This window comes from Hemitrygon akajei, chromosome 5 (genome assembly GCF_048418815.1).
Source record: "Hemitrygon akajei chromosome 5, sHemAka1.3, whole genome shotgun sequence".
Lineage (NCBI taxonomy): Eukaryota > Metazoa > Chordata > Chondrichthyes > Myliobatiformes > Dasyatidae > Hemitrygon > Hemitrygon akajei.
The window spans coordinates 135,035,964-135,060,583 of record NC_133128.1 but is presented as its reverse complement, the minus strand read 5'-3'; the positions used below and the strand labels follow the sequence as shown (position 1 = coordinate 135,060,583).

The window sequence follows — 24,620 nt, the reverse complement described above, 5'->3', positions numbered from 1 at the left end:
GCTGGAGAGAGATGCAAGAGAAAGGGTAGTTTTAATTATCAGGATAATTTGTATTTTTACTACCCTATGCGCATCAATGAAGAAGTACCTTTCACTGTTGTTGTTTCCTGTCTGTAATGAGCAATGCATCCTTACTGACCCGCGTTTAGAGTTCAAGATCTCCTAATTATGTTTTCAAGGTCTGAGGTGGAACTTCATTGATTTTCATGTGTTAGGGATGCCTGTGATAAGTTTGCACAGGAGATGTTAGTTAAACTTTTTTTTTTATCATTAAGTCTTTATAAGAGCTGGAGGGTTGTTCTGGGATCTCAGAAATTTATTGTTGGTGAGTGTTTGTTCCATTTCAACTGCAAACAGCCCCAAGCTGATTTTTTTACTGAGAGAAAGACATTTATATGCCACTGCATTTGCCTTGGGATGACCCAAAATGCATTATAGCCACTGGCACTCTTATTGAAGTGTAGTCATTTGGAATGCATGAAGCAGATGTGGTAGTGAGCAGATGGCTATAACCAGAGGTGCTGGTACAGAGATAAAGGCTAAGCAAGAAACTGGGGGGAAAATAATCTATTTACCTTCAATTGTTCATTGCCACCTGAGGTGGCACAAAGGATGACATCCAAATCAGCCACTCTTTCTTCATTTTGTTCAGATGAACATTCGGAACCTGGAGACCCCTCTGCCTGGAGACAAGGCTATTTAAAAGTTAGGATGATGGACAGAAACCAAAAATAAATGTAAGGAAATGTACTGAAGGGGGATTTTTGGTGGAGGAGAGAAAAACAGGAACAATTTTGGATAAAGAATGACTTTCTGGGGGCCAAGCTATTAAGAAGTTATTGATGATAGAGTTCAGAGGCAACAGGTGAGCCCATGCCGACGGTCACAACAAACTCCATTTATTCTCTAAGCATTCCCATCAGAATTTGCTACTTGCCCACACAAAGGGGATAATTTACAGCAACCAATAAACTCAACAAACTGCACGGATCTTGGGATATGGGAGGAAACTGGAGTACTCAGGTGAAACCCAGCTGGCACTAGGAAGACTGTACAAACTCTGTACAGTGATAACACCTGAGCCAGGATTGAATGAGGTTGTCAGAGCAGTGAAGCAGTGGCTCTAGCTGGGCCACCGTGCTGGCCATTTGAAGGTATGGTTTGTCGTGGTGATGGAGTGGAAACAGAAAGAGTGACATAGATTGTACAGAGAGGGTGTTGCTGTATATGGGTGGTTACGAACCAGATTAATGCTATGGAGAAGTCTTAAGCACTTGAATACCAATCTTAAAAGCTTCAGTATACCAGGACTAATTCATTGTTGGTCAGTGAGGAGAGGTGAATGGTAAGCAGAAAGTGGCATAACGTACACCAAAAGCTATACACTTTTGGCCACCGGTGCAGTCATTGAAGTACTGAACTGACTAAACAAAGGATGAAATCTGGTCAATTACACGGGACTGGAGGTAGGCAATTTTGTGATAATTTGGGGTCAGAATTGTTCTCTTTGGAGACAGTAACTCAGAAGAAAGGTTAGCATGTGAATCTTGGGTTGCCAATTGTCCCGTGTTGAACAGCATTTCCCCAAAAGTTGAGTATGGGCCTGAAAAGACCGAGTGGCCCATTGTCAATGCAGTGCACCTCTGAGACTCCACTGAATGCAAAAACAATTTCACATTTGTTCCGTTTGGAGTAATCACCCCACTGGTACTTCAGAAACCTGCAGAGATGAATTCTCACTGCAAATGAGCCCTGCCATGACAACACTGTAACCACTGCAACATCCAGCAGTTAAACATTGATTGGCTACATAGGGCAAAACTTATTTGTCTTTGAAAGACTTACATTTAACTGTATATACTGCTATCTGCAGGAGGAAGATGGTGGGGTTCAGAGTTTCCAACAGTCCTATATATTGGTATGGGATCTCCCATAATTAAAAGAGGAAGTAATTGCTGTATTATCTCCCATAATTATATGGGGAAGTGGTTGCACCTTGTGGAGAGCTGGAGTAGATGCTGAGGGATGCCAGGTCATGTGGAAGTCCTGAGAACCTTGTTACAGATAGAGGTCATTTGGCTTCTCTTCACTGCATCATGATTCAATAAGATTATGGCTGATTAAGGAATTAATGTCAGTGACTGAAGCTCTCCATCCTTCTTGGTTAATGAATCATCATTTTTGTGTTTCTGTCCTAAATGACTGACTGAATTTTTGAGGAATGTGAACAGCCTAGCCAGGGGAAATATCACAATACATCCCTAGTTTTTCAGTTTGTTACGGCACTTGTCCCAGCCTTTCCTAATGGAACAGAACTGGTGTCATAGTGAATTGAAACAGGTCACTTGATTTACACAAACCATATTGGTGTCAGCTTGCTAAAAACCATTTTCCCACTCCATTCTCTGAGCCAGCCATTTACTTCATGCCAAATGCTGTGGAGATGATGTGGACCCTGGTGGGGATCAACTGAGGGTTAACCTAAGGTTGCTACTACAGGCAGCAGCTTGGCTGACATGCAACACTCTAAGAAGCACTTCCATTCTTTAACTCATTGCGACCATATCATTTGGACCAGTTGGATTCCCAATCTGCACAATGCCAAAAAAATTGAAATCTAGCTCCTGCCTATACTGTTGGATTTCAGTTCAGAATCACTTTATTGCCACTATGTGAAACATACTAGAATTGATATGCATCCATCACTTCAGGTGGCAGCTCATTTGACATTCTTACCATGCTCTGAGTGAAGAAGTTCCACCTTGTGTTCCCATTAAACATTTCACTATTCATCCTTAACCTATGACCTCTAATTCTAGAGTATCATCCAACCTCAGTGGAAAAAGCCTGCTTACCTTTACCCCATCTATACCCCTCATAATTTTGTATACATCTATTAAATCTCCCCTTATTCTCCTATGCTCTAGGGTAGTGGTCGCCAAACTTTTTAAGCCCAAGATCCCCTACCTCGGTCTCCTACTAAATCTACCTACTAAATCGTTTAGAGAAAAAACAGCTCAGATTGTACTTCCAACTTGAGGACTTTTATCTGGGCAAATTGGATTTGAATTACATAAAATGCTTTTGTCAAACTTTCAAATTAATTCAACCAAGAAAACACTTAGCATATCAAACAGGCCATAGCTGTCTTTCTTTAAGAATATTACAATACTTCATACCTTTAATTCTAAGTTTCATTATTTAATTTTATTTCAACACGAAAAATAAACGAATAAAAATTGACTTTTGCACTCAATGTGATGATTGGGGCTGAATACTTCCTGCTAGTTCCCTGAAATTTGGCTCATATCTACAGACAGCCAGTCTGAGACAGTCTGTGAGGTGTCTGTCAGTAAGACAGCTTCTGTATGTAGATTTAATAATTTTCATCTGTGAAAATGCAATTTCATTCAGATAACTTGACCTGAAGTAGGCACTGACTTTTAGTGCACATTGGTGAGATGAGGAAACTTCTCCCTGCTGACAAGCCCCCAAAAGTCACCGTCCCTTGATCTTGCTTTAAGCTCAATGTCATTTTGCAAATCAATTATTTCCATTTCAATATCACTTGGCACACCAAATATTTGCTGGAATTTGGCTGCTATCAGTTCTATACCCATTGGCAGAAATGGGTTTGAAATAAATGCAGCAATATCTTTCATGATGTTTAACTCCCCAAAATGCCGATCGAACTCTATTGCCAGTCTGTCTAGGTAAGCACAGTACTGCTCAGGGCGAAAAGCATTTTTTTCCTTGATGGCCTATAACATTTTCTCCAAGTTGGGAAAGTGTGTCAGCCCCCCGTTCTTTAAATTTGAAATCCAAACACCGAGCTTGGCCTTAAACGCAATTACTGCACTTATCACGTGGGGCAGGTGTCGGTCTTTTCCCATGAGCTCATTGTTAAGTATGTTTAATTTAGCCGTTAGGTCTGTCAGAAACCCTAAATCCAGTAGCCACACATCATCTGACAGTTCCTCATGCTCCTCATTTCTTGTTGACAGAAAAGTCTTTATCTCAGGCAGCAAGTCAACCACTGAACGGAGGGACTACATGTGCATCGGGCAGAAAGAATGGAAGTAAAACCCCACAACCCTGGAAACAACCTCTCTTTACAAACAGCTTTCTGTAGCGGGAGTATTGCTATATTACCATTATCCTAATTAGTATTACTTATTTTTATAATGCTCACATTACAGCAGTATTTGTGTATTTATTTTTCTTTCTTTTTTTCGGAATCTACTGGGAAGGTCTCAAAGATTGACCGGTGGATTGCGATCGACTGGTTGGTGACCACTAAGTCCTAACCTATTCAAGCTTTCCTATAACTTAGCTCTTCAAGTCCTGGCAACATCCTTGTAAATTTTCTCTGCACTCTTTCAATCTCATTGATAGCTTTGAAGATATCAAAGGCATGAGACACTCAAAGTCCTAAAATACAGCCTTGCTTGAAAAAGTTGTTTGGGACTGTCATTTTTAATGTTTCTTCCTGTTTCCAATACCCTTTTCCCAACTCACTAGCTGGGACAAGAAACAATCTACTGGAGGAACTAAGTACGTCAAGGAGCATTTCGTTGGAGGGACAGAGTAGTCAATATTTCAGGCCAAGTCCTTGCATCAGAACTGGGGCTTTACAAAGTCCTGATGAAGGGTCTCAGCCTGAAAGGTCGACTGTTTATTCCTCTCCACAGATGCTGCCTGAACTGCTGAGTTCCTCCAGCATTTTGTGTATATTCCTCTGGATTCCAGTTCTGCAGAATCTTTTGTGTTTATGATAAACAATGTAATTGCTTGCTATGCCTTTTCTTTACAATAAAGCTTTGTTCTTCCTCCTTAACAGGACTTGTAAATGCTGATAATCTATTGCCAACAGTCTGTAAGAGGTTTGGATATTATTTTATTTCTAAACCTACGCCAGCTTCCCTTCTTCTCTCTGCTACTGTCATATATGCATAGTCGCAGTACCTGATTGGCTTTTGATTACGTAATGCCTGTTAAATATTGATGCCTCAGGATTTACAAGGGCAAGCCTTTTCTCTGCAACGTGCTTCTGTAATGTTGATAGAGCTTGATCACTGCTGCATTCTGAAATCAATGAGGTCATCTCTCTCGGGTCCAAAGAATGGTTATTTTTATTTCTTTCCACTCAGCCATACAAGATTTGCTACTGGATCTGTGCAGCAGAGCTGAACACAACTGGGCTGGGATGTTGGAAGAGAATTCCTAGAATTTGGGGAGCAGCTGCCTGTCTCAACAGAAAGGTACCTGTGAACAATGAATGTAGAGCTCAGGGAATATGTGGTGACAATGCTGAGTTTGCAAGACCAAAGGAAATAAAGAATTGCTGGGCATGAGATGCATATCATCTGAGATTAGTAATCCCACAACCGGGGTGGGGTGTAGAAGGCAAACAACATTAAAACAAGCTGAATTGCAGAGGGTGTTCATCAACAGGAGGTGAGATTGTCTTAATTGTGTGTCTGGCAGTCACTATATTATCTATAAACTTTTAGCTATGTTTATTAACTAATTCAGGAGATTAAGAGTTTGTCACAGCCCAAAGGCGTGAATGACGTAATCCAGTCTGACTCATCCTGTGCAATACTGAGGGAATGCTGCACCGTTAAAGGTGGCATCTTTTGGATGACATTAAGTTTGAGCATCCTTTTTCATAAGGACACATTATATTGAATGTGTAGGATTAACTACTGTGGTATATTGATTTCATTGAAACCTATCAAATATTGAAATACCTAGATAGGGTGTTTCCGATACCAGGTGTCCCCCGCTTTCCGAACGTTCGCTTTACGCAACTTTGCTTTTACGAAATACCTACATTAGAACTTGTTTTTGCTAACCAAAAGAGGATTTTCGCTTTTACGAAAAAGATGCCCATTTTAAACTTGTGTTTACCCCGAGAAAGACTACCATGACCGTGATGCCTTGCGCGGGCAGGTGTGTGTATTTTGGCTCAATCTTCCCGATTCTGGTAAGTGAAACTACGCTGTACATAGAATATTTCTACTTTATATAGCTGTGTATTTATCATATCATTCCTTCTTTTACTATATGTTCGTGTTATTTTAGGTTTTATGTGCTATTTGGTAAGATTTGGTAGGTTATTTTTTGGGTCTGGGAACGCTCAAAAATTTTTCCCATATAAATTAATGGTAATTGCTCCTTCGCTTTACGACATTTCGGCTTAGGAACGGTTTCATAGGAATGCTCAACCTCCGGATAGTGGGGGAAACCTGGTAGTCCAGGACCAGAGGACACAGCCTCAAAATAAAAGGGCATCCCTTTAGAACAGATGAGGAGGAACTTCTTTAGCCAGAGCGTGGTAAATCTGTGGAATTTACTGTCACAGACGGCTGTGGAGGGCAAGTCATTGGGTATATTTAAGGCAGAGTTTGATACCTTCTTGATTAGTAAGGGCTTCAAAGTTACGGGGAGAAGGCAGAAGAATGGGGTTGAGACGGATAATTAGTCAACCATGATGGTATGGCAGAGCAGACTTAGTAAGCTAAATGGCCTCATTCTGCTCCTATATCTTACGGTTCATCCTTGAGCTAATAGCAAATGATTATCTAGTCATTACTTCATTGCTTTTCCTTTCCGGAGTGCATAGGTTGTTGTATTTCCAACATGACATTGTGTTGGGGTGTCCTATAGGAATGCAAGGCAGGAAGCTTGTTCAGGGTCATTTGTATCAATCTGTGTTTGCCATAATGTATCATCCTTCAGTGGAGGGAGGTGAAGGGGGGAGGAGGTACAGAGTATAGGCTAAGTCGAGTTAAAATGATGTTTTTAATTTCAGAAGTTTTTCATTAAAAATATATACAAGAAACAAAACGGTTTTCTTTACATTCATAGTGTCATCAAATCTATACATTTATTGTTAAATCAGTATGTTCATAGTAACACATACAATATATATTTAATATATTCACAGTGTCAAGTTAGAGCCAGTGCCACTCACATCGCCTCCTTGAACAATATACAGACTTTCCCCAGTTTATGAACACCTGATTTATGGATGTTACAGCGTAAAGATGATCTCACATAATATTAAATTAAGAAGTATGATGTACATGCATTCATTCATATGAATGGAAGAGCTAATTTCTTCTTTATCTCCAATTTTAGTAATTGTACTTTTTAAAATCAATTTTGTGTGCTTCTGATGCTGTGTATTAAAATCACATGGAGATATGGCTACCATATTGAGTAAATTTTGTGTATTTTCCAATTTATAGACAAGTATAAAAACTTAACCCATTTATACCCATATACCCTTGAAATGCTCATGGGTTGTTACACAGAATCTTGGGTTGCTGTTCTTCTTCACAATCCCTTTGCGTTGACAGCACTGAGTTTTAGTGCATCCCTCCAGCATGTACTCATGCAGCTGGGATACGCCAGGTAGCAGCATTCACTTATGCATAGCTGGTTGTGCTAGAAGACCGATAGGTTTCATTCAGATCAAAATACATTTTTCACTGAGAATGATCTTACAGTAACACTTGATGCTTGTCTTGGTTTGGTTCAGAAAATTCTCTGTTATGCAGCCACTTGGAACAAACTTTGTCAAGGTTGCTTACGTCCTTTTCCAGAGCCTCTTTATAATGCACAGTCAACAAGGAGGTGGGCAATTGGCTCATCCTTATTGCAGCAGTCAGGAGGGCAGCATGCATTAAGGGTGAGATTCCAGCTCACAGGAAGGATCTGAATGGGAGAACCCCGCATCCACTGCCATCTAAGTGAAGTCTTGGTGCTTGCTGGTCAGCCTTGGTGATGAGGTGTCAAATAGTTTTGACAATCTGCTCAGGAAACTATCCCACAGAATCATTGTGTGATTGTGTTGGAAACTATCCCACAGAATCAATCCTTGAATCAATGATTCAAGGCCTCTTAAGGGCCTGCAAGATATTTAGTGCTGACCATGGCCTAGTGGACTTGAAGTTAGAGGTGTTTATCTATAGAAACTTTTCCACAAAGGATGGGTAGTGCAGCAATGTCCAATTGATTGAGACATTGTGTAAAATGAAACCAGGCACATCTTTAACAACACCTAGGACAGGTAGAACCTCGACATGTCCTGACACTTTGTGTTTGTGTACTTTAATTTTACATACTGCTTGATGCAATTACACACCATCAACATGAGGGCACTGTTGGATATGCTCTTCTCCACAGTTCTCTGGAGACTTGTGCATCATGACCCATCAGGTCTACTTCATCTGGTATCCTCGGATGAATTAGAAAATGCTCCGATGACTGAGTGGCACAGATCAGGGGTAAGGGCCACCTATGTCACATAGAGCAACACTCAGTACACCTCACACCTGATGACCAGGATCCTGCCCACCATCGAAAAGGAGGACTACTCCCACATTTCCAAATTCTTTTGGACCTTGCGGATCACTCCAGCCATTCTTGTCACATGTCTTGGTCCTTCTGAACCAGATGGTAGGAAGGTGCAAGCTGACCAGTCCTCACTGCAGATGAACAGCTTCACCGTGAAGAGAGTTAGGAGCACTAAGTGTCTGGGAGTGCACATAACGGACAATCTTATCTGGCCCCTCAACTTCACATCTTTAATCAGCATCTCCATTTCTTGAGAAGATTGAGGCGAGTAAGGCTCCCCTCCCCCTTTCCCCCCCCCCCCCCCCATTCTAACCAATTTGTACAGGAGCACCATTGATAGATAGATAGATAGATAGATACTTTATTCATCCCCATGGGGAAATTCAACTTTTTTTCCAATGTCCCATACACTTGTTGTAGCAAAACTAATTACATACAATACTTAACTCAGTAAAAAAATATGATATGCATCTAAATCACTATCTCAAAAAGCATTAATAATAGCTTTTAAAAAGTTCTTAAGTCCTGGCGGTAGAATTGTAAAGCCTAATGGCATTGGGGAGTATTGACCTCTTCATCCTGTCTGAGGAGCATTGCATCGATAATAACCTGTCGCTGAAACTGCTTCTCTGTCTCTGGATGGTGCTATGTAGAGGATGTTCAGAGTTTTCCATAATTGACCGTAGCCTACTCAGCGCCCTTCGCTCAGCTACCAATGTTAAACTCTCCAGTACTTTGCCCACGACAGAGCCCGCCTTCCTTACCAGCTTATTAAGACGTGAGGCGTCCCTCTTCTTAATGCTTCCTCCCCAACACGCCACCACAAAGAAGAGGGCGCTCTCCACAACTGACCTATAGAACATCTTCAGCATCTCACTACAGACATTGAATGACGCCAACCTTCTTAGGAAGTACAGTCGACTCTGTGCCTTCCTGCACAAGGCATCTGTGTTGGCAGTCCAGTCTAACTTCTCATCTAACTGTACTCCCAGATACTAGTAGGTCTTAACCTGCTCCACACATTCTCCATTAATGATCACTGGCTCCATATGAGGCCTAGATCTCCTAAAGTCCACCACCATCTCCTTGGTCTTGGTGATATTGAGACGCAGGTAGTTTGAGTTGCACCATATCACAAAGTCCTGTATCAGTTTCCTATACTCCTCCTCCTGAGAACATCCTGACCAGCTGCATCACCGTCTGGTATAGAAATTGCAAGGCTTCTGACGGCAAGACTCTATAAAGGATTGTAAATACTGCTGAGAGGATCATCAGGTTTTCTCTTCTACCCATCTGAGGTACTTACTCAGAGCACTGCATACCAGGACCCTTAGCATTGTCAAGGATCTCTCCTGACCATCCAACAATCTCTTTGATCCCTACCATCAGGCCGGAGGTATCAAAACATTAATGCAAGGACGATTAGGATGAGAAACAGTTTCTTCCCCCAGGCTATGAGGCTACTGAACTGCCTGCACAATCCAGGTTTCACCACATATGAAGCACCGGTAGCATTATACAGTTTACTTTTTAACATGTATGTACATGCACCTTATTATTTTATTTGTGGTAATATTGCTTTGTGTTGTTTCTGAATTATTTGTACTGTGTGGTGCACCTTGGTCTAGAGGAATGTTGTTTTGTTTGGTAGTGTGTGTATATATGGTCGAAATTACAATAAACTTGAATTTGAACAGATCGCCAACACCTTCAGATAGACAGACTTGATGGTGAAGGCAACAGTAGATCGGGTAGATGAGTTGCTAAGGATCATAACCTGATTTACTTGGTCAGTCAAGGCCTGATCAGGAAATGTCAGCATGGTTTTGTGTGTGGGAGGTCACGTCTGCCCTGTCGTTTGGAGTTTTTCAGATGTAACTAAGGGGTGAGTGGTAGAGTGGAGATATGTCCCTCTCAAAGGAGGTGAAGGTGTTCCTTCCCTCCGTAGCCTGCAGGTCACCTTTGGGCAAAGTGTAGCACCTGCTTGGCACCCACCCCCACCCCAGATCAGGGTAATGTGAAGCTATGGGAGCAGGTGGTGCATATCACAATTCCTGGTTATGTGACCACTGACGCCAGGCAGACAACCTCTGAAGGGTATTGATAATGGCCAGGGTCACCCGTCTTGTAAAGACACTGCCCAGAAGAAGGCCACTTTTGCAGAAAAAATGACCAAGAACAATTATCATCATGTAACACAGCACATGATGATGATGAATTAAGGGAATATATGAAGGTAGGGCAGTGGATGCTGTTCATATGCACCTTCATAAGGTCTTTATTGAGGTATGGCCTGGCAGTTATATAAGACTTTGATAGGCTGCACTGAGGTTTGTGTAGAATCTTGGTCACCCTGTCATAGGAAAGATATTGTCAAGCTAGAGAGGGTGCTGAACAGATTTACGAGGATGCTGCCTGGACTAGGGGGCTGACTTATACAGAGAGGTTGGCCATGCTGAATCTTTATTCTCTGGAGCACAGAAAATAAGGGGTAACACTTTAGAAGTTTATAAGATTCTGAGGAGTATGGTTAAGGTCATAGTCTTTTGCCCAGGGTTGGGATGTCCAAAACTAGAAGGGACAGATATAAGAGGGGAAAGATTCAAAAGAGTCTTGAGAGGTAATTTCGGTAAAAAGAGAGTGAACACCTGGAATTAGCTGCCAGAGGAAGTAGTTTAGGTTGGTGGTTGCAAAATTTAAGAGGCATTTTGAAGGGTATATGGGGGCGGGGTGGGTTGTGGTGAGTTCTGGGCCAAAAGTGGCAACTGGGAATAGTAGAGAGCATGCTGAGGTTGGTGTGGGCCAAAGGGCCACAGGGCCTATTCCCACGCTGTCACTCTGAGCTGTCAACTGGACTGCTGAGGATTACGATGTACTGGCTGATAGGATTGGGGATTGGCGCAAGTTAGTACAGAGCCGTTGATCTCAGGGTTGCTCGTACTACAAGTTTTATTCTCTACAAATCTTCTCAGAAATTGTTGTTAATTAATTTTGGGCAATAGTGATCACAATTCTATCTCCTTTACCATAGCATTGCAGAGGGATAGGAACGGACAAGTTAGGAAAGCTTTTAATTGGAGTAGGGGGAAATATGAAGCAAACAGGCAAGAACTTGGAAGCATAAATTGGGAAGAGATGTTCTCAGGAAAATGTATGGCTGAAATGTGGCAAATTTTCAGGGGATATCTGCATAGGTATGTTCCAATGAGACGGAAAGGATGGTAGGGTACAGGAACTTTGGTGTACAAAGGCTCTTGAAAATCTAGTCAAGAAGAAAAGAAAAGCTTATGAAAGGTTCAAAAATCTAGGTAATGATAGAGATGTAGAAGATTATAAGGCTAGCAGGAAGGAGCTTAAGAATTAAATTAGGAGAGCCAGAAGTGGCCATGAGAAGGCCTTGGCAAGTGGGATTAAAGAAAACCCCAAGGCATTCTACAAGTATGTGAAGAGCAAGATGATAAGATGTGAGAGAATAGGACCAATCAAGTGTGACAGTGGAAAAGTGTGTATGGAACCAGAGGAGACAGCAGAGGTACCTAATGAATACTTTGATTCAGTATTCACTATGAAAAAGACTCTAGGCGATTGTAGGGATGACTTACAGGAGATTGAAAGGCTTGAGTATATAGACATTAAGAAAGAGGATGTGGTGGAGCTTTGGAAAGTGTGGTGGGACATTAATAGGAGTCAAAACTGGGCTGAGAAGTGGCAGATGGTGTTCAACCCAGATAAGTGTGAGGTGGTTCATTTTGGTAGGTCAATTATGATGGCAGAATATAGTATTAATGGTAAGACTCTTGGCAGTGTGGAGGATCAGAGGGATCTTGGGTTCTTGAGTCCATAGGAGACTCAGAGCTGCTGTGCAGGTTGACTCTATGGTTAAGAAGGCATATAGTGCATTGGCCTTTATCAATCGTGGGATTGAGTTTAAGAGCCGAGAGGTAATGTTGCAGCTATATAGACCCTGGTCAGACCCCACTTGAAGTACTGTGCTCAATTCTGGTCGCCTCACTACAGGAAGGATATGGAAACCATAGAAAGGGTGCAGAGGAGATTTACAATGATGTTGCCTGGATTGGGGAGCATGCCTTATGAGAATAGGTTGAGTGAACTTGGCCTTTTCTCCTTGGAGCGACAGAGGATGAGAGGTGACCTGATAGAGGTGTATAAGATGATGAGAGGCATTAGGCTTTTTCCCAGGGCTGAAATGGCTAGAACAAGAGGGCACAGTTTTAAGGTACTTGGAAGTAGGTACAGAGGAGATGTCAGGGGTGAGTTTATTACTCAGAGAGTGGTGAGTGTGTGGAATGGGCTGCTGGCAACAGTGGTGGAGGTTGAAATGATAAGGTCTTTTAAGAGACTTTTGGATAGGTACACGGAGCTTAGAAAAATAGAGGGCAATGGGTAACCCTAGGTAATTTCTAAAGTAAGTATGTGTTCAACACAGCAATGTGGGCTGAAGGGCCTGTATTGTGCTGTAAGTTTTCTATGTTTCTAATTTAGAGAGACGGTGTGGAATTGGCGCTTCGTGCTCTTCAAGCCATGTAGCCCCAGCAACTCCTGACCACCCTGATTTAAGACTAACCTAATCACTGACAATTTACATCGACCTACCTGGTACTACTTTGGAGTGTAGGAGGAAACCGGACCCCTGGGGAAAACCCAGGCATTCCACAGGGACAGAAACTCTGTGCGGATGAAGCCGGAATTGAACTCTGACGCCCCGAGCTGTAATGGTATTGCGCTAACCACTATGCTACCGTGAAAAAGGCAATCATTTGATGACATGTAATGAAGCCAAACTGCAGAAAGTGAATCTGTATTGTTACGATGTGCAGTTAAAAAATAGAACTTTGATCCATAAACTGAAGAAAAAACACAGCAGATTGAGCAGCATCTGTTGAGTTGCGGAGACTGTCGGCATTTCGGGTCAAAATCTGTCGTCTGGACTGTACAGATTTCTACTGGCCTGATGGGAATCATGCAGTTTGTCATAAATTATCTTGAAATAAACATTTCGGAAAAGGAAGGGCAACTATGGTTACAAATCGAACCAAAGGGTACAACCTCACTTTCTCAGCTTTGCTCTCCTCATCACTGGGGTGTTCCCACAACCAATGGAGTCCTCACTTTCAAGGAGGACTCTTCATCTCATGTTTTCCATATTTATTGCTTGCTTATATATTATTTCCTTTTTTTGTGTTTGCGCAGTTTGTTGTCTTATTGAATGTCCTGGTTGGGTGTTCTTTCATTGATTCTGTTATGGTTACTATTCTATTGCGTATGCCTTTAAGAAAATGAATCTCAGGGTTGTGTTTGGCAACATATATGTGGCTTAAGGTTGTTATAGCCAAGGGGGTTGTGACGATAAGCTCCCAAATGCTCCCTATGATGTGTGCCTCAAACAGCCTCTGACAAACAAGTCCAGCTCCTGGCCTTCACATGTGGCTTAGCTACTAAGCCTAGCGGAACCAGTTTGTACTGACAGGAGAAGGGGTAAGGGTGGGTTACTGGCACCTTGGAACCAGTCACTTCGGTCAGATGGGGCTCATCAGCCATGGCTGGCGGCTCATCTAGGAGAGGGAAAACTCCAAACTCAGACTCCCGTTGCCTTGTGGCTATACTGCCTGAGTCAGTGGTGGAGGCAGATACACTAGTGAAATTTAAGAGACTACTAGACAGGTATATGGAGGAATTTAAGTTGGGGGGGTTATATGGGAAGCAGGGTTTAAGGGTCGGCACAACATTGTGAGCCAAAGGGCCTGTACTGTGCTGTACTATTCTATGTTCTTCCTGTGATTAACTTGGGAGACCCAAAACTAGCTCAGACTGGTTGAAAACATTGATCAATCTGCTGATCATTATTACAATGAGGTTTTGATCTGACTGCCCCAACTGCCTAGATATTGTCATCTCACTGAAGCCTGCATCTTTCCTGATGTGTGTGGCAAAGTTTTCTATGTAACACACAAACAAGATGGGAGACTAAGCAGACTTGCTGGATTCCAGAACTGATGGGGAAAGTATTTGTTTCCCACTCAGTTCCTGATTTACTCTCCAAACCCCATTTTGGAGAGTGCATTCATCATGTACATGTGGAATAACCTGATGAGTTAAATTTCCACCTCAACACATACAAAATGCTGAAGGAACTCAGCAGGTCAGGCTGTGAAAATGAATAAACAGCCAACATTTCAGGCCAAGACACTTGATCAGGATTGGAAAGGAAGGGAAACACACCAGAGGGGGAAGGGAAGGAGGACAAGCTAAAAGGTGATGGTGAAGCCAGGTGGGTGGGTGGGAAATGTAAAGGGATGTGATTGGAGAGGAGAGTGGACCATGGGAGAAAGAGAAAAGGGAAGGATACAAAGGAGAGGTGAATGGCAGGTGAGAAAGGAAATTGGCCAGAGTGGGGAAAGGAAGAGGAAGGGAAAGATAAAAAATTGCCAGAAGGAGAAATTGATGTTTTTGCCATCAGGTTGAAGGCTACCATCAGGTTGAATATGAGGTGTTGCTCCTCCAGTTTGAGAGTGGCCTCATCATGGCAACCAACATAAAAGAACGGGAATTGGGGTAGGAATTAAAATGGTTGGAATACGTTGGTTGGCAGCATTCTTTGATGAACATCTAGTTGTACTAGAGAGCAATGAGTTTGAGCAGACCAAGTGCATCCCAATGCCCCCTCTTCCCATGCTTACCCGATCTCTCACCGTAGACACTTAAAAGGCCATTAGAATAGCTATAAATATTTTTAAAATAAATTTAAAAAGAATCAGATTAAAATATATATAAATTTTAAAAAGTGAATTAAGTTAAATAACAACATGTTTTCCTTCTCCTCATCTTCAGCTCAGGAAACTGCATTTTAAATGGACAGAAATCTAATCCAAAAACAGCTATGGTTGGTGTAAGGGCAACTCAAACAAACCAGTGCCGCTGCTGGTGACCCTATAGATAGTTATTTTGTATGACCTGCCCTCCAATCAATCCAATAATAATGTTCAAAAAATATCAAAGAAATATAGTCGATCCTTTCGTAGCAACTAAAGCATACAATCTTAAAGTGATGAAACTTGTGAAACTAAAACTAGTGGTATTAAACTGACTTAAGCGGAATTAATCCAATCATAAACAAGAGAAAATCTGCAGATGCTGGAAATCCAAGCAACACACAGAAAATGCTGGAGAAACTCAGCAGGCCAGGCAGCATCTATGGAAAAGAGTACAGTAGCAGGACTGAAGAAAAAAAGATGAGGAGTCAGAGGTAGAAGGTGAGGGGGGGGGAGAGGATGAAACAAATAGCTGAAACTGAGAGGGGGAAGGCTGAAGTAAAGAACTAAGCAGTTGATTGGTGAAAGGGATACGGGATGGGAGAAGGGGGAATCTGATAGGAGAGGACAGAAGGCCATGGAAGAAAGAAGAAGGGGGAGGAGCTCCAGAAGGGGGCAATGGGCAGGGAAGGAGATAAGGTGAGAGAGGAAAAAGGGGATGGGGAATAGAGAAGGGGGGCATTACCAGAAGTTTGAGAAATCGATGTTCATGCCATCAGGTTGGAGGCTACCCAGACAGAATATAAGGTGTTACTCCAACCTGACTGTGGCCTCGTCACAACAGTAGAGGAGGCCATGGATGGACACGTCAAAATGGGAATGGGAAACGATATTAAAATGGGTGGCCACTGGGAGATCCCACTTTTTCTGGTGGATGTAGGTGCTTGGCGAAGCAGTTTCCCAGTCTACATTGGGTCTCACCAATATACAAAAGGCCACACCAGGTGCACCAGATACCATAGATGACCCCAACAGACTCACAGGTGAAGTGTTGCCCCTCCTGAAAGGACTGGGTCCCTGAATGGTAGCGAGGTTAAGTAAAGCGATTAAGCAAAGTTGAATGGTCAACAAAAGATATGATACCTGATGGTCACCAGCTCTAAACTGCCAAAAACAAAGCATAAATATGTAACTAAACCCTTGGTTTTTACCATGTCCCCACCCATATGACTAATTACCATAATAAACATGCAACACAATACAGTGCAGATAAAAACAGATGCATAGCTCCGACATTCTCGCCCCTAATTATTATACTATAATAAATACAACTACATGCTGCCAAGACACAAGAGACATAAAATCTTAATATTCACACTAATGTCCTGTTTCTGGTAAGCAGTCAATCTCTCTTGGAAAAACCAGGTTGTTCCTCCTGAATGCCTGGAATTGCTGTTTCATCCAAATACGAAACAAATCCTGTTAACTGTCAGCTCTGACTGAGTGTAGTCTCTTTTTCCCACTGCCTTCGTCTCCTATCAGTGGTCCACTAACAGTCCAACTCAGCATTGTTCTAATTGCATAGGCCCATTATTAACAGTGTGAATCACTTGCAATGGCTCCTATGCTTTAGGGACATTCATCCCTATCAGCAGCTCAATTTCTGAATCAATGTCTGGCAAATGAATATGCTTCAGGTGAGGCCATTTCTGAATACAGGTGTTCTTCCTCACCCCCCCCCCCCCCCTTACAACAGTAGAGCGTTCCTATGAAACCTTCCTTAAGCCAAAATGGCGTAAAGTGTAGAACCATTAATTTATATGGGAAAAATTTTCGTAAAAGTGAAAATCCTATTTGTAATGCAAAAACAGGTTACTAATGTAGGTCTTTTGTAAAAGCGAAGCGGCGTAAAGTGAACATTCGTAAAGCAGGGGACACCTGTATCTCTCTAACAAGAAATGTTCCCTTTGTGAACAGGCATACTTTGCTGCATATAGATGTCAAGTAGTTCACACTATCTAAGCCAGACACTTCCAATCCTAAAACATTGTAGCCCCTCGTAGCTTTCTCTTGACCAATGGAGTGAGAAAATGCATGTTGCTTTTTCTTGCAGATTAAGCTTGTTCATGAAGCTCACTTTACGACAGTGCTGTACTTCCTTGATCTAGAAAAGCGTAAGTAACCACTGTCTTGTTACCCTTCATAGACTTCACCTGAACCGGAATTATAGGAGGTTTGCAATCATGATCACCAGTCCCTGTAAGGCAATTAGATACCAGGGTGTTACTCACAGCTGAGTTTGCTTCTTTCACGGCTTGTTTCGAATCTTCACACTTTTCTTCTGAGTGAATATGAAGTCTGGATGTTTGCAACTGCATACCTTGCATGAAAGGCAGTACCTGCAATCCTCGCTGACGTGTCCGACACACAAACAACCAAAGCAGACGCCATTTTCTTTTAGGAAGGCCATCTTCTCATTAGGAACCTTTTTTTCCAGCTGAGAGCACCATTCCAAAGTATGTTCACCTGGCAGAACAGACAACCCCTTTAGGCTGACGAGACCATTTCCCTTTCATTAGTTTTGGGCTCAGTTTTAGCTTTACTTTTCACAGTAGCCACAGTTGCTTCCTTTAGCTTCAGAACGAGTTGGTGATTTAGTTTTATTTGCACCTTTGCTTATTGCCAGTGATGGAACATCCTGTATATTCCTAAACACTCTGTGTGTAGCAATCTTGACTTGTCTTTCAATAAAATCAACAATGTTGGTGAAAGTAATCTTACAGTTGTGCCGATCTTGAAGCTTGCAAACCACCAATCACCATTTATGGGGCATCTCCAACACCATCACACGGAGCACGGGGGCCCCCCAGGGTTGTGTGCTCAGTCCACTGCTGTACACTCTGCTGTCCCACGACTGTGCTGCAACACATAGCTCGAACCACATCATCAAGTTCGCCGATGACACGACCGTGGTGGGTCTCATCAGCAAGAACGACGAGTCAGCTTATAGAGAGGAGGTGCAGCGGCTAACGGACTGGTGCAGAGCCAACAAACTGTCTCTGAATGTGAACAAAACAAAAGAGATGGTTGTTGACTTCAGGAGGGCACGGAGCGACCACTCTCCGCTGAACATCGATGGCTCCTCGGTAGAGATCGTTAAGAGCACCAAATTTCTTGATGTTCACCTGGCGGATAATGTCACCTGGTCCCTCAACACCAGCTCCATAGCAAAGAAAGCCCAGCAGCGTCTCTACTTTCTGCGAAGGCTGAGGAAAGCCCATCTCCCACCACCCATCCTCATCACATTCTACAGGGGTTGTATTGAGAGCATCCTGAGCAGCTGCATCACTGCCTGGTTCGGAAATTGCACCATCTCGGATCACAAGACCCTGCAGTGGATAGTGAGGTCAGCTGAGAAGATCATTGGGGTCTCTCTTCCCACCATCACGGACATTTACACTACACCTGCATCCGCAAAGCAAACAGCATTATGAAGGACCCCATGCACCCCTCATACGAACTCTTCTCCTTCCTGCCATCTGGGAAAAGGCTCCGAAGCATTCACGCTCTCACGACCAGACTATGTAACAGTTTCTTCCCCCAAGCTATCAGACTCCTCAATACCCAGAGCCTGGACTGACACCTTGCCCTATTGTCCTATTTATTATTTATTGTAATGCCTGCACTGTTTTGTGCACTTTACACAGTCCTGTGTAGGCCTGTAGTCTAGTGTAGCTTTCTCTGTGTTGTTTTTTTACATAGTTCAGTCTAGTTTTTGTACTGTGTCATGTAACACTATGGTCCTGAAAAATGTTGTCTCATTTTTACTATGTACTGTACCAGCAATTATGGTCGAAATGACAATAAAAGTGACTTGACTTGAATTTCTTTACAACAATTGTCATATTAGCAGGCATGTCCGGCACTTCTTCCATGGCATTGCAACGGCCTCTAAGAAAAGGACTGCAATCTTGAAGAGCTTTCACGCCTTCTGATCTGATAATGACCAAGAAGCAGCTTTTGCCATGTGGACTGCAGCAATCACCAAAATGTTTGTGTGGTAAAGGTTTGGCCTTTAGATATCCTTGCTCCGGTCCAGCCCGCTGGCAACTTTTCACCTCCAGTGAACTGTTCAAGAAACAGTTGCCATAATCATCAGAGTTGCCTGCAATGCTATTCTTGAAAACCCTGGTAAATGAATGATACTGCAATGGATTGCCTTTGAAGATTTGATTCTCTCTTTAGGCAGAGTTGCAATGTATTGTTATTTCAGCACTAAACTTGCTATGTCCTTTCGCGTCCTTATGGCCTCCAACACACTATTTAGACTTTTATCATCTGAAACATGAGTGTTACCATACTGTAAATTAATATCCTCAGAAGCTCATTGTGCTATTGGATATGGCATAGGTTCAGAGTGCCTCCTTAGTGAAGACTGAGAGTGAACACCCTGAACTACCCCTTGGGGTCCAAACTTGTGGCTCATAGACATTTGAGGATCCACATTCACATCTTTGTGCCATGTCAACATAAGAACTGACGCCATTGAACTATCCTACTGGAGTACCTTTAGCATCCACAGCACTTGAAGCCTTCTCACACAAAATGCTGGAGGAACATAGCAGGGCAGGTAGCATCTATGGAAAAAAGCACAGTTGACGTTTCGGGCTGAAACCCTTCTGCAGGACTAGAGAAAAAAAAGCTGAGGAGTAGATTTGAAAGGTAGGGGGAGGGGAGAGAGAAACACCAGGCGATAGGTGAAACTTGGAGGGGAAGGGATGAAGCAAAGAGCTAGGAAGTTGATTGGTGAAAGAGACAGAAGGCCATGGAAGAAAGAAAAAAGGGGGAGAAGAGCACCAGAGGGAAGCAATGGGCAGGCAAGGAGATAACATGAGAGAGGGAAAAGGAGAGGGGGGTATTACTGGATGTTTGAGAAATCGATGTTCAAACCATCAGGTTGGAGGCTACCCAAATGGAATATGAGGTGTTGTTCCTCCAAACTAAGTGTGGCCTTATCACGACAGTGGAGGAGGCCATGGTTGGACATTTCAGAATGGGAATGGGAAATGGAATTAAAATAAGTGGCCACTGGGAGATCCTGCTTGTTCTGGCGGACGGAGCGTAGATGCTCAGCGAATCGGTGTCCCAGTCTATGTTGGGTCTCACCAATATACAGGAGGCCACACCGAGGGCACTGAACACAGTATATGACCCCAAAGCAGTGTTTGGTGTCCAGCACATAATTCTCTGTAACTTCCGCCACCTCCAACTGGATCCCACCACCATACACATCTTTCCCTCCCCCCACTTAGTGCTTTCCACAGGGATAGCTCCCTATGCAACTCTCTTGTCCATTCATCCCTCCCTACTGATCTCCCTCCTGTTGCTTATCCTTGCAAGCAGAGGAATTGCTACACCTGCCCCTACACCTCCTCCCTCACTACCATTCAGGGCCCAAACAATCCTTTCAGGTGAAGCAACACTCCTGTGTTCGGTGTTCCTGGTGTGGCCTCCTGTATATGTTTATCCCTCAATATTTGCTGCCTTGTGCATAACTTGACTAAATCCACCTCCATTCTAATGCTTATCAGATGCATGGGACGCTCTGCTCATGATAGAATTTGCTACAAGCATGTTAGAAACACTGTCTTCAGGGCATATGTCATCTTGAAAATCATCAGCTTTTTACTTGGTCAAAGCATGTCATGTGGCTTGATAAATGTTATCATTTATTCCATAACTTAACCTTCAACATCGCATGTTTGTTTCAGCCTCTGCTGTGATTTTATTAATAAAAGTCTGAATATTTGCAAAGTTTTCAGTTTATTTATCTTACTCTGAGATAGGCATTAAAGACAACAACATGTTATGTTGCTTAGCAACATCTTCACAAAGATTTTTTTGAATTGTTCAAATGAAACCGCACTTGTGTGACATTTTGCTTTTCTTGTGTAAAATAACTTCTAATTAATGCAATTAAACCATTAATCCTCTTAACAGTTTTATTATATTCCATTCAAACACTATCAATTTTACTCACCAAAGCTTTCCCAGTAAGTTTAATTTCTGTTTAGTCACTGCTTCCAGCTTGACTCATGTTGTTTTCCAAGTGCACGAACCAGACACAATAACGGCATTCAATTCAGATGTTGACAGTTGAAATATTTCAGAACCAAACACCGAACTCTTAAGCAAGCATCACACTATAGAGTTTATGGTCAACAGTGACCATTCCAAGTACGCAGCATGAATTAACAAAAGATCACTACTTACCACAAGCTGCTCCTGGCTGTGGTGCCTTTAATTTCATTGACACCTCCAAATGCTGATGTTCGTTTGGTATAACTGTCAAAGTCTTTTGTTGGCAAAATGTAGCAGTAACTCAAACAAACCAATCCGGCTACTGGCGACCACATGGGTCGTTAGTTATCTTGTGTGATGCACCTTCTGGTCAATTAAAAAAAAGTCAAAGAAGTGTAGTTGATCCTTTATTAGCAACTAGCAGAACATACAATCGTGAAGCAATGAAACTTATGAAACTAAAACTAGCGATATTAAATGGACTTAACCAAAGTTAATTAGAGTTAAGCGATTTCAAATGTAATTAAGCAAAGTTAAGTAGTTAACAAAAGATATGACACCTGATGGTCCCCAGCTCTAAACTGCTGAGAACGAAGCATGAATATGTAACTAAAACCTTCACTTTTACCATGCCCCACTCAAGTGACTACCTACCTTAATAAACATAATAAATGTGCAACACAGAATACAATGCAAATAGAATACATGGCACCTATATATGGTGCAGAATTGTAGAAACAGATTTCCCAATGTTATGCTGGGGAATTCCAATATGATCATTCTCCACCGGTGGATTCCACATGTAATTCTGTGATGGAGTGAGAAACAAATGCATTTGTCCCATGCCTATTGCAGCTCTGTTTAAGTCAGGAACACGAATGTGAGTGGCTGTTGACTTGTGCTGCCTTTGTAATTACCAGCCACAGTTCGTGGAATTCGGTCCGTTGTTGGGGAAGACACTGGAGGAGTTATCCCCCTAAAGGCCATCAAATAAATGGGAAGGAGAGCAAGTTTGTCAACAAATAATAGGAAGGTGCAAGGTTTCAAAGAACTGTGAAGTAACAAACAAATTTCTGAATTGTATTTCTTTGTGCATGCCCATTATGCTTCTACCCTGTTGCTGCTCACCAAAGCCTGAACTTGCTGGAATTGGTTGGTGTATCAGCGCTTCATCAAGTTGGGTATTCACAACTTGATGAAGAAGCTTCCCAAAGTGGATAGTGATTTCCTGACTGCATTCTACTAGACATGATACAGTTGGGAAGAGTATTGAGGGGCCTAGGACATAGATGAGGAAGAATTTCTTTAACCAGAGGGTGGTGAAATGGTGTTAGATAGATAGATAGATACTTTATTCATCCCCATGGGGAAATTCAACATTTTTTCCAATGTCCCATACACTTATTGTAGCAAAACTAATTACATACAATACTTAACTCAGTATAATATGTTGAGAGGAATAATAAATCAGCCACGATCGAATGGCAGTGCAGACTTGATGGGCCAAATGGCCTAATTCAACTCCTATCTTTTGACTCATCCGAAGCTCTTCTGGTAGTGTTGCATAAACATACAGCAGTTCTCAAGTACTTCAGCTGTGGAATCTGTCTGCTGAAGTTGCGCCAGTTTAAACTTAGTACCAGTGGAGTGACTCCATTGATTTTTAATCAAGTCGAACATCAAATATCAGGTAATTTACATGTTAGAAGCACAAAAGTTCAGCACAGACGTAGGAACTCCACACAAAAAGCACTGGAGGTCAGGATTAAATCTGGGCTCCTGGCATTATGAGGCAGTGGTTCAACCAACTGCACCAAGGTGCCACTCTGATATTATTGAATTAATTGTTTACTCATGTTTTTAATGATTTCACATTTTTTTTGTTGTTAAATTTTTTATTGCTTGCTTTCCTTAGTTTTGATTTATTTTCTTTTTGTTTGTAGTTTTGGAAACATTAAAAGCAGTCATACTTTTGGTAAGTTTTGACAACCACCTTATTCAGAGGTAATAGAACATGAAACAGTACAGGACAGGAACAAGCCTTTCTACCTAGAATGTTGTGCTGAACTCATTACACTAGTAATTAAACACCTAACTGAACTAGTCCTCCTGCCTACACAATGTATAGTACATATCCTTCCATTCTCTGCATGATCATGTATCAAAGAGCCTGTTAAATGCCACCACTGAAGTTTTGCCTCCACTGCTACAGTTGGCAATGCATTCCAGGCACCCACCACTCTGCATTTGAAAAATAAAACTTGCCCTGCATATCTCCTTTGAACTTGCCCCCTCTCACCTTAAATGCAAGCCTTCTAGTATTAGATATTTCAACCCTGGGGAAAAAGATGTGGTTGTCTACTCCATCTATGTCTTTCATAACTTTAAACCTCTATCAGGTCGCCTCTCAGCCTCCACTACTCCAGAGAAAACAGTCCAAGTTTGTCCAACCTCTCCTAATAGCACATGCCCTCTAACCAGGCAGCATCTTTGTAAATGTCTACTGCACCCTCTCCAAGCTTGAACTTTCTTCCAATAATGGGGCAACCAGAAATAAATGCAGTACTCTAGATGCATCCTGCGAAGAACTTTATAAAGCTGCATCATAATTTACTGACTCTTTAACTCAGCGTCTCGACTAATAAAGGCAAGCATCCCATATGCCTTCTTTACACTCTATCGACCTGTGCAACCTCAGGATTGTGGATTAGCTAGCTGTCCAAGCATTTCGGCTGTTTTCGGGGCAAAGATTGCTCTGCCATCCCCTCACCCCCAACTTGACAGTGCTATACTGCACAGATTCTGCAAAGAACCTAGCCGTTTAAAAATTGGAATAGATTTAGAGAGCTGGTTCACAACGTGGGCCGAGCAGCATGTTCTGGCACATGAAGAAAATAAAGCTGACAGGGGAAGTAAAACCTTTAGAGAGGCATATACGATGCCACATCCAACACAGTTTGCATCATTTAGAAAAATAAACTAAAAGATGTTATGAACCCCAGAGATAATTTTCTGCCATGATTTGGTTAGCTGCCAGAGCCCCTCAATTAGATAAGAGCCTATAATCTACTAAGCAGTATCCATTAATCTAAATATAAGCTATCCAAATTGCTTGATTAGATTCCTGCCTATAATTCATTCCCTACCATTTATTGTTCTCATTATGAATTATCTGCATGTCTCAATTAGATGCCAAGCTTTATTACTTTGAGTAGCCTACTCTACTAATAGACCGAGGACATTACTGTCTTTGTAAGAAAAGGGTTAATTATTCATTAATATCACGGACTGTAAGGTAGTTTCTGCTGATTTACTGCTGAAACAAATAACATACTATTTTACAGCATTGGACTTGTAAGTTTTTTTTAAAATGTTGCAAAGTAGTTAAGTTACATTTTTAAA

At 42.1% G+C, this 24,620-nt stretch overlaps 1 protein-coding gene across 18 annotated transcripts in view; it reads left to right on the top strand.

Annotated features, from left to right (window-relative positions):
• plekhm3 (pleckstrin homology domain containing, family M, member 3) overlaps positions 1–24,620 on the top strand; it is a 126,183-nt gene that overhangs the window by 5,756 nt on the left and 95,807 nt on the right. For 5 of the 18 annotated variants that reach the window (XM_073046548.1, XM_073046552.1, XM_073046545.1 and 2 more), the window contains exons 2-5: positions 4,841–4,883; positions 5,151–5,261; positions 17,251–17,311; positions 23,162–23,193. The exons of 1 other annotated variant lie outside the window; for it this stretch is intronic. The gene's annotated coding sequence lies outside the window, so the exon portion shown is untranslated. Of the gene's footprint in view, positions 1–652; positions 866–4,840; positions 4,884–5,150; positions 5,262–5,283; positions 5,458–5,919; positions 5,990–17,250; positions 17,312–23,161; positions 23,194–24,620 lie in introns of those variants that run through there. 12 more of the 18 variants (XM_073046550.1, XM_073046547.1, XM_073046549.1 and 9 more) reach the window with 10 other exon arrangements.